The 12,344-nt window shown below is 34.9% G+C and overlaps 1 long non-coding RNA gene across 1 annotated transcript in view; it reads right to left on the bottom strand.

The window, feature by feature from the left end:
* Nucleotides 1–9,064, bottom strand: part of LOC145684733 (uncharacterized) — a 51,681-nt gene extending 42,617 nt beyond the window's left edge. Inside the window, exon 1 of the long non-coding RNA XR_014131377.1 lies at nucleotides 8,761–9,064. This is a non-coding gene — a long non-coding RNA (uncharacterized LOC145684733). The remainder of the gene's footprint in view (nucleotides 1–8,760) is intronic.
* Nucleotides 9,065–12,344: the final 3,280 nt, after the last annotated feature.

Here is a 12,344-nt window from a genome sequence, read left to right as displayed (position 1 = left end):
CACAGAATGTACAGGATATTCTACAATATTACTAGGAGAACGTTAAAACAATATATTTCCATTTGAGCAATAAAATTATATAAGTGAATATAGATTTTCATGTGTCGCTGTCAATGAAAAACAAGTTTCTTTTTTTGACCTAAGAATGTATGATGTACGTTAATTTGGAAATTATTCTCTAATATATACCAATCATTATTTCTCATTATGACACTGGCAAGATGAGAGCAACCAGTACGATTAATGAGATTATTAACTGTTAAACTCTCAGTTTTGTCTTACTTTGATTTTGTTCAAAGATCGATTCGATATATCACATTGAAATGAACAAAATGATGTGATTGATGGTGATTTATCATGCATAAATTTTGAGAGAATCAAGGCAAACGAGTTCTTGTGGTTGTATATTGGCAATCTGATGCAATTAATAGTTTCTATTCCGCTGGAATAGTGTTTTCGTATTAATTTATGTACTATATAAGAAACATATGAGCCATTAAATAGCAGACTGCATCTATTGTTTGATTTCTCCTAATACTGAGACACATACCACTTACAAGGAATCGTAACAGAACTGAAGTAACCAGAGAGAACAATAATATACTCTAAGACTGAACTAAATAAAAAATGATCCATTACTTGCAGTCAACGATCGGCATTGTGGAGATACAACATATAGAAAGTTTGTTAAATGCAACTTTTAGGACGCAACTTGATCGTTGGAATTAAAATTACACTCGAGAACGAAAAGAAATACGACATAACTTCCCAGAATATTTTCTTTATATTGAAAACAAAAATTCATATGATCGTCACGAAAGTACCAACAAACATTTAAATACTTACCTTATTCATAGCAGATACACAGGGCACAGTTAGAATGAACAAGCTTACTACGTCCATAACGGTTGTGAGAATATTAGAAGCACTTCTGAATCCCGTAACTTCGTTGAAAGATTCTATGGTGATGAAGATCGAGAGAACAATTTCACAAAACATATGAGCAACACACAGCAACAGACGTAAGCCAAAAGAAGAATTTATATGTTCACAAGCATCGACAAGACTTTCGTAATTTACACGGATTTTTTTCAGACAGTTACATCCATCGTTTATGTCATCAAATAATCTTCCTGATTGCGTTCTAGTACCTCGAAAATCGGAAATGTGTACTGGTTTAGCATTGCAAACGTCTTTATTTTCATGCTTTGAAAGATCTAAGACATGGGCTTTTACAATGAACAATTTCTCTTCAATTGCGTAACAAAGAGTGGCAAATTGACATATTATTAGTTTCTCATAGTATGGCAATAAGCACATCCCAATAAGATACACAGTTTCCACACTCGTACGTATAAATTCCGAAATTTCAAATGCATTTTGAAGACTTACAACTAGGAATAAAAATAACATCAATAACAATCCTTTCTTGAACACAGGAGATCTTCTAGACTTATACGATGTCAGATTGGCATCAACTTTAACCATAGCAGTGAATGCATGAATAAATTGAGACGCTTGCTTGTTAGAGATGGTGCCAAGAATCAACGCAGTTATTAAAGCGATGACGAAGTTTGTTATCTTCGTACCAACATCCAGGTTAATTTTCGTTGACTTCAACTTTCCTGCTGCAAATATTATGAATACAATACTAAGTGCCAACTCAGAAATTAAAATAAGAATTGAATATCCAAGCCAGACTTTAGATTTGACGATAACTCTGTTGTTTCCCTGTTTAGTTATAGCACATGGCATGAGTCCTAATATTCGGGCTGTATAAAACGAGGGCGATATAGAGGAGAAAAAGTCGTTGTTACTATACTCTCTTGACACAGCCACGAGTAATTTTCGCATTATGTTTCCCTACTGCTCATTCTTCTGTCAAATCAACTAATAAGCATTGCCTCTATACCTGTTTTGCGAACTTTTACTATTATAATACTACTACTTCTATCGCTGCAAGTGATCTCGAATATTGTATCGTGCCTCGTTCTTAATTATCCGAAGTATTAACCAAGTGCATAAATAGGTCATACACGAATATAGCCAACATAATATTTATTTTATTATTCCCAGAGGAGTTCTTTTGTTGATTAGAAACAATATTTGAGAAGATAATTACACTTTAGTTGTTTCCGGCAAATAATGTTGCGTGTATTGAGTTGCCGTCATGGCACAATACAACTTAGCACGCAATTCTGCAAAATTATATTTTCCTCTTTTATTTAAATTTCTTTGATATTACAATAATTGAAATTGCTATGTTTATTTTTAAATGATTATTTTCTCTGCTTTGGCCCGGAAGATAATTGTTCCATTTTCAACGTACGATATACAGGGCGAAACAAATAAAAATTTGGCAACTGATTTAAATGACACGGAAATATGGCCGTATTCAATAACGTTAAGATCATATATACATATGATTTTGTAGTTAGGGTTGAACATTTCAATCACTTTGCCAAAATGGTTGATTTCTTGGGTGCCAGTAAAACTTTTTAACGGAAACATAAGCATGTAAAAGAGCAAAACAGCCCACCAAATGGTTTAAACAAAGTAGTATTATTATTATTTCTTTTAAAGGCTGGTGTTTGTTGTGATGTTTCAAATAATATTTTCCTCTCGTGTTAGACTTCATGTGACCTTTAAATTGTTTGATGAAAGTGACCACTATCGGGTCATGGTCAGTACAGGGAACGCTGAATATGATGCCTGTTATAACGCGTTACAATTATGTTATTCAGGTAAGTAATATCACGAATTTCGGCTGAGTACAGGTCGTGATAGGTTTCTACATAGACAAAATTCAAAATGGATACGGAGAGACGCAGCGCGCAAACTTGAAAGGTGTACCATTGATACAGTAGTGTGTGATGTGCCTACCAGCAAAGTTATTTAGTCGCGTTTTTCGAATGAAAATCGATCAGTGAAGATTATATTGCAATACTTTGCGATTTATACTTCAGTTACACCAGCGTAGTTAAACAGTGTCACAAACGCAAATTTACTGTTTAAAAAAGTCGACGCTACACTCCGAATGTCCTACACTCTGTAAAGAAAAAATAGCGACACTTGCTCTGATATGGTTTTCGCAACATACATTAACCAATATGATTTTTTACATGAATTCCTGATAATACTACAATGCATATTCCCAATGAGCAGTTCATTCTTAATACCTGCGCCACAGTTTCAGGCTTTTGACATGAATTTAGTGAATTTATATGCTTATACAAGTAGCTATGTGTGTTTTGAGCAAAATCGTTTACAGGAAGAGTTATACATAAAAGTGAAAAAGATCAACAATAATAGCAGAAAACAAGAAATGGAACTTCTTAAAGGTGTGATATATTGTGTACGAACATCGGGAAGTACAATAGAGCAAACTATATTTTGTATGTGCACCATGAGCTTTCTGCAGTGCATCGAATCATTGGGGTCCTTTGGTGACAAGGCTATTGTAAAATGCAACCTCGATTTCACGGAATCACACCCGGATTATCTGTTCCTTGAATTTCATTTTATTCGAGATAGTTGTCTATTGAATCTTCTTCTCATATCGACCCAAATTTTCAATTGGATTCATGTCAGGTGAGTTCTGAGGCCTCATGAGGTTCTAAATAGTCATATTCTTAAACCATGTATTAACGATTTTCTCTCGGTGACATGAAGCATTATCATCCTGGAAAAGGAAGCAATGCATATTTTCTTCAGAAAAGTCATCTTTAGCTTTTGTAAAAACTTTACGTGCCAGAATTTGAAGATATTTTCGTGCATCAAACGACCCTTCACACATATCCATCGTTCTGACGTCTTTAGCGGTGAACCAAGCCCATACCATCACTCAGTAACTGAATATTTGTATCTCTTAAACAAAATCCTTGTCAAGTTCCTTGCTCGTTCGTATCCACAACTTCACTCCACCATCGTTTCCCACTATGCTAAATTTCTTTTCAACAAAGAAAACGACGTGCTTCCAGTTATCATAAGTCCAAGTTGCATATCGACTCACAAACCTACATGTTTAAGTCCTCGTGTTTTTGTCAGTTTCGACTTTCTACGCGGTTTCTTCTTCGTAATATCCTCTTTCAATAAAGTTGTACGAGTAACTGCAATTCCAAGATTATGTCAAATTACAGAAGCGATCTTTGGGGAAATCATTCCTTAAATCTGCAGTGCTATTAATTTCATTTAGAGATCTGCTCTGGGTGATGCTTTCTTTTTCTTTCACACTGTTGACGAAGGAACGATTTATTAGGTTGTTTCCGCTTGTGAATTATTCTTCTTGCCGTCGAATGATGGATTTTTACTATTCCATCTATCTCCCTTAGAGATTTGCCTTAGCTGTGCAAAGCAAGAATTATATCTTGTTCACATGGCGACAAGTCACATTTCTTACCCATCCTTCCTGTTTACAGTCCACATGTAGCAACAATATCACACAAAAACAGCGCTACACAACAACAATATTGCCACTTCACACTTTCCAAACAGTGAGAAAGCAAAGAACAATCATAAAATGCTATTTACCTCAGCCTACACATCAGAAATGCAATGGAGAATTCTCACTACAATAATTTACGAGAAGCACTCAGTGCCATCTACAGAAAATATTACAATTACACAAACAATTGGCAAGTGATGTCGTACACCACAGGTATCACAGATAATGCAAATGAACTATCCCGCTCTTCATTTCCTTCTATTCCTCTTCTAACGGGCTGCAATTATGGTTTTCTGTATAAGTTAGTTTGAGAATTGAAGTGTCGCTATTTTTTCTTTACAGAGTGTAGTATGACAATTGATGCAGCAAAATCGTTTCGGAACTAGGTAACAACGTCTCAGTTACCGTACATCCGAAACGGACACAAATGAAGCTGATATGATCGGTGTTGCACTGAATTAAGACATTAACGGCATTGGAGAGCCACCAACAGTGCAGGATGGCAACCAGGTTTGACTGGCACACCATTCACAAGAAATAGCTTTTTAAGGGAATTCATAAGAAGAATGTTCCTCCATAGAAAGCCAGCCATGTTGTGTAGAAATCGGTGGAAATTCGTAGTCACTATACAGGTGTTGATATATCTGATCGATTGTGGAAAGGTTCGAACAAGTACAAATAGAAGTGAGAATGCATAATGAACAGTTTACTTCGTCACTCAAATGAAAATTATCGACACGGTTTCATTGTTGTGACTGGCTTTTGTTACGGCGAATATTAACGCAAACGGCTTCGAAACTAATGATTTGTATTATCAACAACATATTTGCATGGATATTTACAATGAAGTCGTCACACTATATTAACCAGACATCGAAACATGAGAAATACATCAGGACAAGGAATCCATTCTTTACAAGACATGTATTGAACTATTGTGTAAATTAGTACTGAATCCACAACAGATCCTGCTTTTAACTCAATCCTTAAACTAAGCAACATTAAAAGCAGCTAGCACTTAGTGAAGAAGCAGTAATATACACTGTTATGTATTGAAAAAATTGAAATTAAGTTAGGTTATTAAGTCTATCTATTTCAAACGTATGGACACAAGTAATTTGTTCCAGTACATTGTTTCCTTGTGTTCCCAAATTTACACTGTTTTATTCAAGCGCTTTCTCTGCTGTTTGCTTAGGTTATATTATACAATAAGAAATTAAGTCACTGCACTAATCAGATAAATCATACTCCTAAACAACGAAAATGTAAGGTAGATCATCTGTTGCAATAGACTGCCTTTTTGGTCACCTATTGAAAGAATGCCCACTTTTTACTGATTATGTGGAACAAGTCTGTACCGAAGACTGTGCTGTAGGCCTAACTAAATTAGAACAAAATAATTCAAAAGGACTAATAATATTAGTTTCTTTTACATTATACATGTACAATGTATCTTACGGACAAAAATCTCAGGAACATCTCATAAATTATCGAAAGTATAGTGTTTACTCGCGTAATAGTCGCACTTTTGTACTACTTTTTAAATTCGAAAATCCAACTGCGATTACTTACTTGAGGAAAGCTGCCATTCAATTATAGCTAAAATCATACCAATTTCGAATTTATATACATACAATATTGTGTCATCATAAAAAGTGAAATCTAGCCTACATAAGGTAACATTTTAAAACTTGTAAAAAATAAACTCGTTAACTTACCGATTCGTGAGAGACAAAAGTGTTTCCTTGGCATTGCCATAAAAGGATGATATATTTACATAATCTGGAAACATATGAACAACAACTACGTAACACCACAAAGAAGAAACACATACTCACAAAAAGTGCCAGGGCTGTCCATACATACGAAAGGCACTATTCAGTCTCATCCGAAGTTTCTCTTTCTGCCATATCTGCGTCTGACGAATCTGGGTAACTGTTTCACAGAGCATCATCTTCACTTCTGTCCAAAGCATTGTATATGATAGTCTTTTTGCAGCTTTTTGAACGGTTTCAGATCCACTTATATACAAGTTGTTTTGCTCTTGCAAGATAAGCATTTTCGAAGAAAGTCATTCACAAAGACACAAACCTCGTAGGCTGCGACGTTTATGCTGTGATTTTTTGGCAAATGTTTATACTTCACACTTAAGGTGCGACTATTATGCGAGGGCGACTATTACTCGAACAAACACGGTATTAACAGAAGAAAGTAACATACGAAAGTTGCATATTGTTCTTTACACTACATGATAACTCCTTAACATGTAACGTACCATTACAGTCGGACTCATGAAATTTCTTTGGAGGGACCCAATATTTTTTGAACGTACTGTGTATTGTAGATTTTTCAATGTATATTTTTTTCGGTCCGCGTAGTAAATATTCAAACCAAAATTAATGTGGAAGCTTTGAATAATCTAGTAGGAGTTATATTTTGGGGAATAATATCTTAATTTATACATTATTTTAATGTAAACCCTGCATATGGGCATTTCAAATGGATAAGTATTGAAATTATACATCTTAATGCGATACAAAAATATAGGTCAGAAATTGGACAGTAATTCTTGAAATTATCCACCAATCTCATGTATGTCAGAATAATTTAGAACCCCTTTCGTCCCTCTGAGATGTCCATATCCTCCCAAAATCCTGTTTTATCCAGTTTTTACTATTTTCTATTTGCTTTATATTTCTCCGCCGCAAAACTCTTTGTTCTGATTGGGACTATTTTCGAATCTCTAGTATTAAGGCGCGCTTCTTGTCACTTTGCTACATGAAAACCGTCAAGCAACAACGCATCAGTTTCAGTTCTCAGAAAATTGGGATTTTGGACAAAGAAAGATGTATTATCAAGGTAAAAGTAATTTCAGTTACGAAATAAGCAGTAAGGAAGCATTTTGAGAGTCTTAGCTTACTGAAATTTCATTTTAAAATAGTCAAGAAAAGTAAGATATTGACTTCAACTCAAACGACGCCATGTTCGTAAATGGTAATAATGATGGACAGGATTCATCGTAGTGTGTGATCTTTTTCACAACTGTTTGAAGATTAGTGTTTTCCCTTGATAACTCCTGTTATCCTTAAAAAAAAAGTTATGTTGCGATAGGACTGTCCTAATATAGCTTCTGATTGTGTATATAGTTGCTCTAAGCCCAATTTTTGGGCTCCCACCGTTTAGCGGGAAATCGGATTCAAAATGGGCTAGTCTAGCTTGATATGAAGCTAGAACCCCCATATGGTTACAATGGTCCGATCGAAAAAATTCAAACGCCAGAATTATGGGCTATTTATGGGCTAATTAGTTGCTCTAATTCCAATTTTTGTGCTCCTACTGTTTAGTGGGAAGTCGGATTCAAAATGGGCGAGTCTAGCTTGATATCAAGCTAGAACCCCCCATATGGTTACGGTAACAATGGTCCGATTGTAATACGGTAGGGTTCGGTTCTCATGTTTGGGCCGATTAATATTGGATATAAACAGTGGACTCAGTGGTTAGAATAATTAAGTACTCCACCCTCCGTATAATAATGGTTAGAAATCGTGGCAGGGTCCGCATCAGATCACAAATCAAAATGGATTCGAACCAAGGTAGCACTCGAGCGTGCCCACCATCCTTCATACGCCCACTACGTATCTGCAGTATGCGTATAAATACCTGTACTTAATTCTAACCGTTTATGTAGTGATTCGTGTGAGAAACTTGGATAAAAGAACTGTAAACAAAACAAGTACATTAGTAAAATTTTACTCAAACAAAATTATTGTAGGCCTACATTTCACAAATACTTACGTATACGTTTTATCAATATAAATTTTAATAGACCTGTTTCGATATATTTAGTATCATTTAGCCCATTTTATTGTATTTCAAGAATTAAAAGAAAAAAGAACTACGGATTAATTCATAATGACATATTATTATTCCCAGCTTATGTTTAGGTTGGGAGTACGTGACCACTTAGCACTAGTTGATCTGTAAAGCACTTTGCTGCACTGCACTTCAATTGCAGGGGGATTTAAGGCAAATGTAGTGTTGTTGCATTAACAGGGAATTTAATTTTATCTTCTTATTTTGACGAATGATCCCAGGCTGTATCTTAGGCGCTTTGGCTAGTATATTTCAATCCGAAGTTTATGGTGAAATTACTAAACATTCGATGAACTCATGATACATCATGTGGTATTGTTCTTTCAGGGGACTAAGAACTTCTTATGAGGTATATCAACGTAATTAAATACAACAATTATATTTTTGTATTAATCATGAACGAATAGTACTGGGTTTTGCGGCGTGGATTAGTGTTACTTTACCTAATTTGCATAAATATAACACTTATTCACTTATTTTCACTTAAGCATTTGTTTTTTGAAGCCATGTCCAATTTTAGAACTCGTTTATTCTCTTCTTCGTTGCACTACAAAAGATTGCAATTTTAATTACGAATTTTCATTGGATTCCATTTACGTAGTCGTTTATCTATTTCATGATGGCTTCCAGAATGCCTTCCTTGCCACCTTTAATGCACAATGTTCATGTTCCTACGCCGATTTATTATAAAGGACAGCATTGAAAAATTATTTGAAATCGTTCATTTGCAAATAATATACACACTGACAGGTTATATAGTTATTTGGCATTTAAAATAACGCAGTTAAAATATTAAAACAATAAAAATAAACGTCGATGATACTTGCTCTTAAGGAACTAGTTTTTCAAGAGTTACAACCACATTACGACTTATTGTGTTCTGTTCACGTAATGCAAGTCACCACTGCAAAGCGTTCCCAACACGTTAAAACAGACAAGACCATTTTGTAAAGTTTTTCGTCAACGTATATAGAGCCTTATTCCATTTCAAAAAGAACTAACTGGGAAAATTAAAATGGAATGGGAGTGAGGGGGGACACACACTCATACGATCGAAAAAATTCAAACTCCAGTGTTATGGGCTATTTATGTGCTAATTAGTTGCTCGAATCCCAATTTTTGGACTCTTACTGTTTAGAGCGAAATCGAAATCAAAATGGGCGAGTCTTGCCCAACATCAAGCTAGAACCTCCAATATGGTTACAATAGTCCGATCGAAAAAATTCAAACGCCAGAATTATGGGCTATTTATGGGCTAATTAGTTGCTCTAATCCCAAGTTTTGGGCTCCCATCGTTTAGCGGGAAATCGGATTCAAAATGGGCGAGTCAAGCTTGATTGGTTAAGATTGGTATTGATATGTAGATAACGTGGGATGATAATTTCAAAGTTGCAGTGAGGAAACATCTATGTCTATTAATTGAAAATTGATTTATTTGCATTCTCAGCGAATGGAAATATATATCTCTACAAGTAAATCCATGAATTATCTTTCGACGTTTTCATGTTCATTAAATTCATTATGAATAAAGTGGGAGGAAATGGGAGAGCTCCGATAACACCCAAGCACATGGTGTTTGTCAACCACAAAGACCACTTGGCGCGATCTTTGATCGAACCACCGATCACACGCACAAGAGGTAAATTCTCTACCTCTGTGCCACTGTAGTCCCAGCAACGGCGAAGAAGCATTTCTTTTGCACAAAAAAAAAAAAAAAATGATATTTCACTATATAAATTCTATATATACACTATTTACTCCCAAACATAATGAACATAAACACGTGAAATAAAATTTATGGATTTACTAGTAGAGATATAGATTTACATTTGCGGAGAGTGCAAATAAATCAATTTTCAGTTAATAAACATCGATGTTTTCTCACTGCAACTTTGAAAGTATCATCCCACCTTATCTAAAAATCAATATCAATCTTCCATGAGGTTTCTTGCTAACGATAGAAGAAAATACTCGATATTAGGGCAACAATTTAGCATGCAAATAACACATAATTCCGACGTTATAATTGTTTTGATCGGAGTATTTTAGCCCTAGGTTTATAGCTAGAACTTAAGGCAAATCTCACAATTTGATAAAAAAGAAATCCTGCTAAAAGGTAGCAGCCCCAAACTCGGAATCACAGCATCAATTAGCCCATAAATAGCCCATATTTCTGACGTTTGATTTTCTTCTATTCGAGATGTCTAACCTTAACAACGGTTCTTTCTTCATTTCCCGCTAAAAGGTAGGAGCCCAAAAATCAGGATTAGAACAATTAATTAGCCCATAAATAGCCCATAATTCTAGCGATTGAATTTCTAGGATCGGACAATTATAAACGTGTGTTTTTTTTTAACTTGATGACAAGCTAGACTCGCCCATTTTGAATCCGATTTCCCGCTAAACAGTAAGAGCCCAAACATTGGGATTAGAGCAACTAATTAGCCCATAAATACCCCATAATTCTGGCGTTTGAATTTTTTCAATCGGACTATTGTAACCATATGGGGGATCTATCTTGGTGTCAAGCTAGATTTGCTCATTTTGAAACCGATTTCCCACTAAACAGTAGGAGCCCAAAAATTGGGATTAGAGCAACTAATTATCCCATAAATAGCCTATAATTCTGAGATATACTCCCGTCGTTTTAGTGTTGGTGGTTGGTTTAACTTGACACGCGTTTTCATTTCATGTATGTAGAATTCGTCTAAACTCGAAACGTGTTAAAAATTGAAACGTGTCTTAATGGCATCTTAAAGAAGTAACTTTCCTCCTTCTCTTCAGTTCAAGGTAAAACTTGTTATGCCAATCTGAAAAATTAAAAAATCCCATCTTGAGAAGCATAAATTCCCATTTTCCTCTTAAACTTCCCACGTTACACTAATTACAAAATAAAAAAATAAAAAAATGAAACATGGAACTATTATATGTCACACATTTTCTTCAATGTATGAGTAAACTATCCCTAAATGTTGATCTTCTACGTTTATCCAGTAGTTCATAAATAACTGTTTTTTTCTTAATTGAAGAAGAAACTTGAAAGAGTTGGCGAAAATAAATGCATTTCATCGTCAGATTTAGTACTTGTCTTATTTCCCTGTATTATCATATTATAATGAACGTGAGGATACTTGAAGAACTTTATTTTCCACTCCTTTTGTGTAGAATTTCATTTTGGATTTTGTTTTTTCTCGTTAATTCTATTCTATGTATTTTTTAAAAATACCAAACCACAATTTACATTTTTTGGAGCGTACTTTCAGAGAATCACGAGTTACTTCTGCACTAACATATGATCTAGTAACAAAATTTGACAATTAACACTGATATCAAGATTATTGAGAAGTCACTGGTCCACATTTTACCCACGGAAAAGTTTGTTCTTGTCAATGAAAAATCCCATATTTACTGGTAATTGCGACGAAAATTCCCTTTATCCCTTTTCGAAAAGGGATAATGTCAAAATGTCCCACAAAATGGGATTTTTCTCATCAGTTGGCATCACTGGTAAAACGTCTAAAACATTGAAAGAAGTGTTTAATTAGTTTAGATTAAGAGTTCGAACACCAAATTTCATGTTTATATCTCAAAAACCTAATTTTATGTTTATAGGGATGTTTAAAGATAACTTCAGTACTGGTTGCTCACACTGATATTTTAAAAACAATTTAATATTAGTAATCACTTCTATGGCGGTCTACCCAGTGACGTTACCAGATTTAATTTCTTGGCGAAATAAGTAGAAGAGCAGAGACGTTTTGGGAGGAGGCAGCTACTTTTTGCTCGAAAATAATAGTTCTATATTACTTGATCTAAGGTATATACAACACAACATACTTAAGGGCAAGTTGAGGGGGGAGAATCAGTGGCGGATCTAGAAGGTAAAAACTGGGAGGCCAGCCAGTAACCATACTATGATAGATATATATAAGCTTTGAAAAATATATAAACAATAGCTTAAATTATTTTGTCACCGAAAAACTGGGGGGCCTAGGTTTCCCGGCCCTGGCCTAGATGCGCCAAAGGG

This window comes from Thermobia domestica, chromosome 5 (assembly GCF_964235325.1).
Source record: "Thermobia domestica chromosome 5, izTheDome1.hap1.1, whole genome shotgun sequence".
In the NCBI taxonomy this organism is placed as follows: Eukaryota; Metazoa; Arthropoda; class Insecta; order Zygentoma; family Lepismatidae; genus Thermobia; species Thermobia domestica.
Note: the sequence above shows the minus strand (reverse complement) of the source record. Positions and strands in the feature narration are given on the sequence as shown.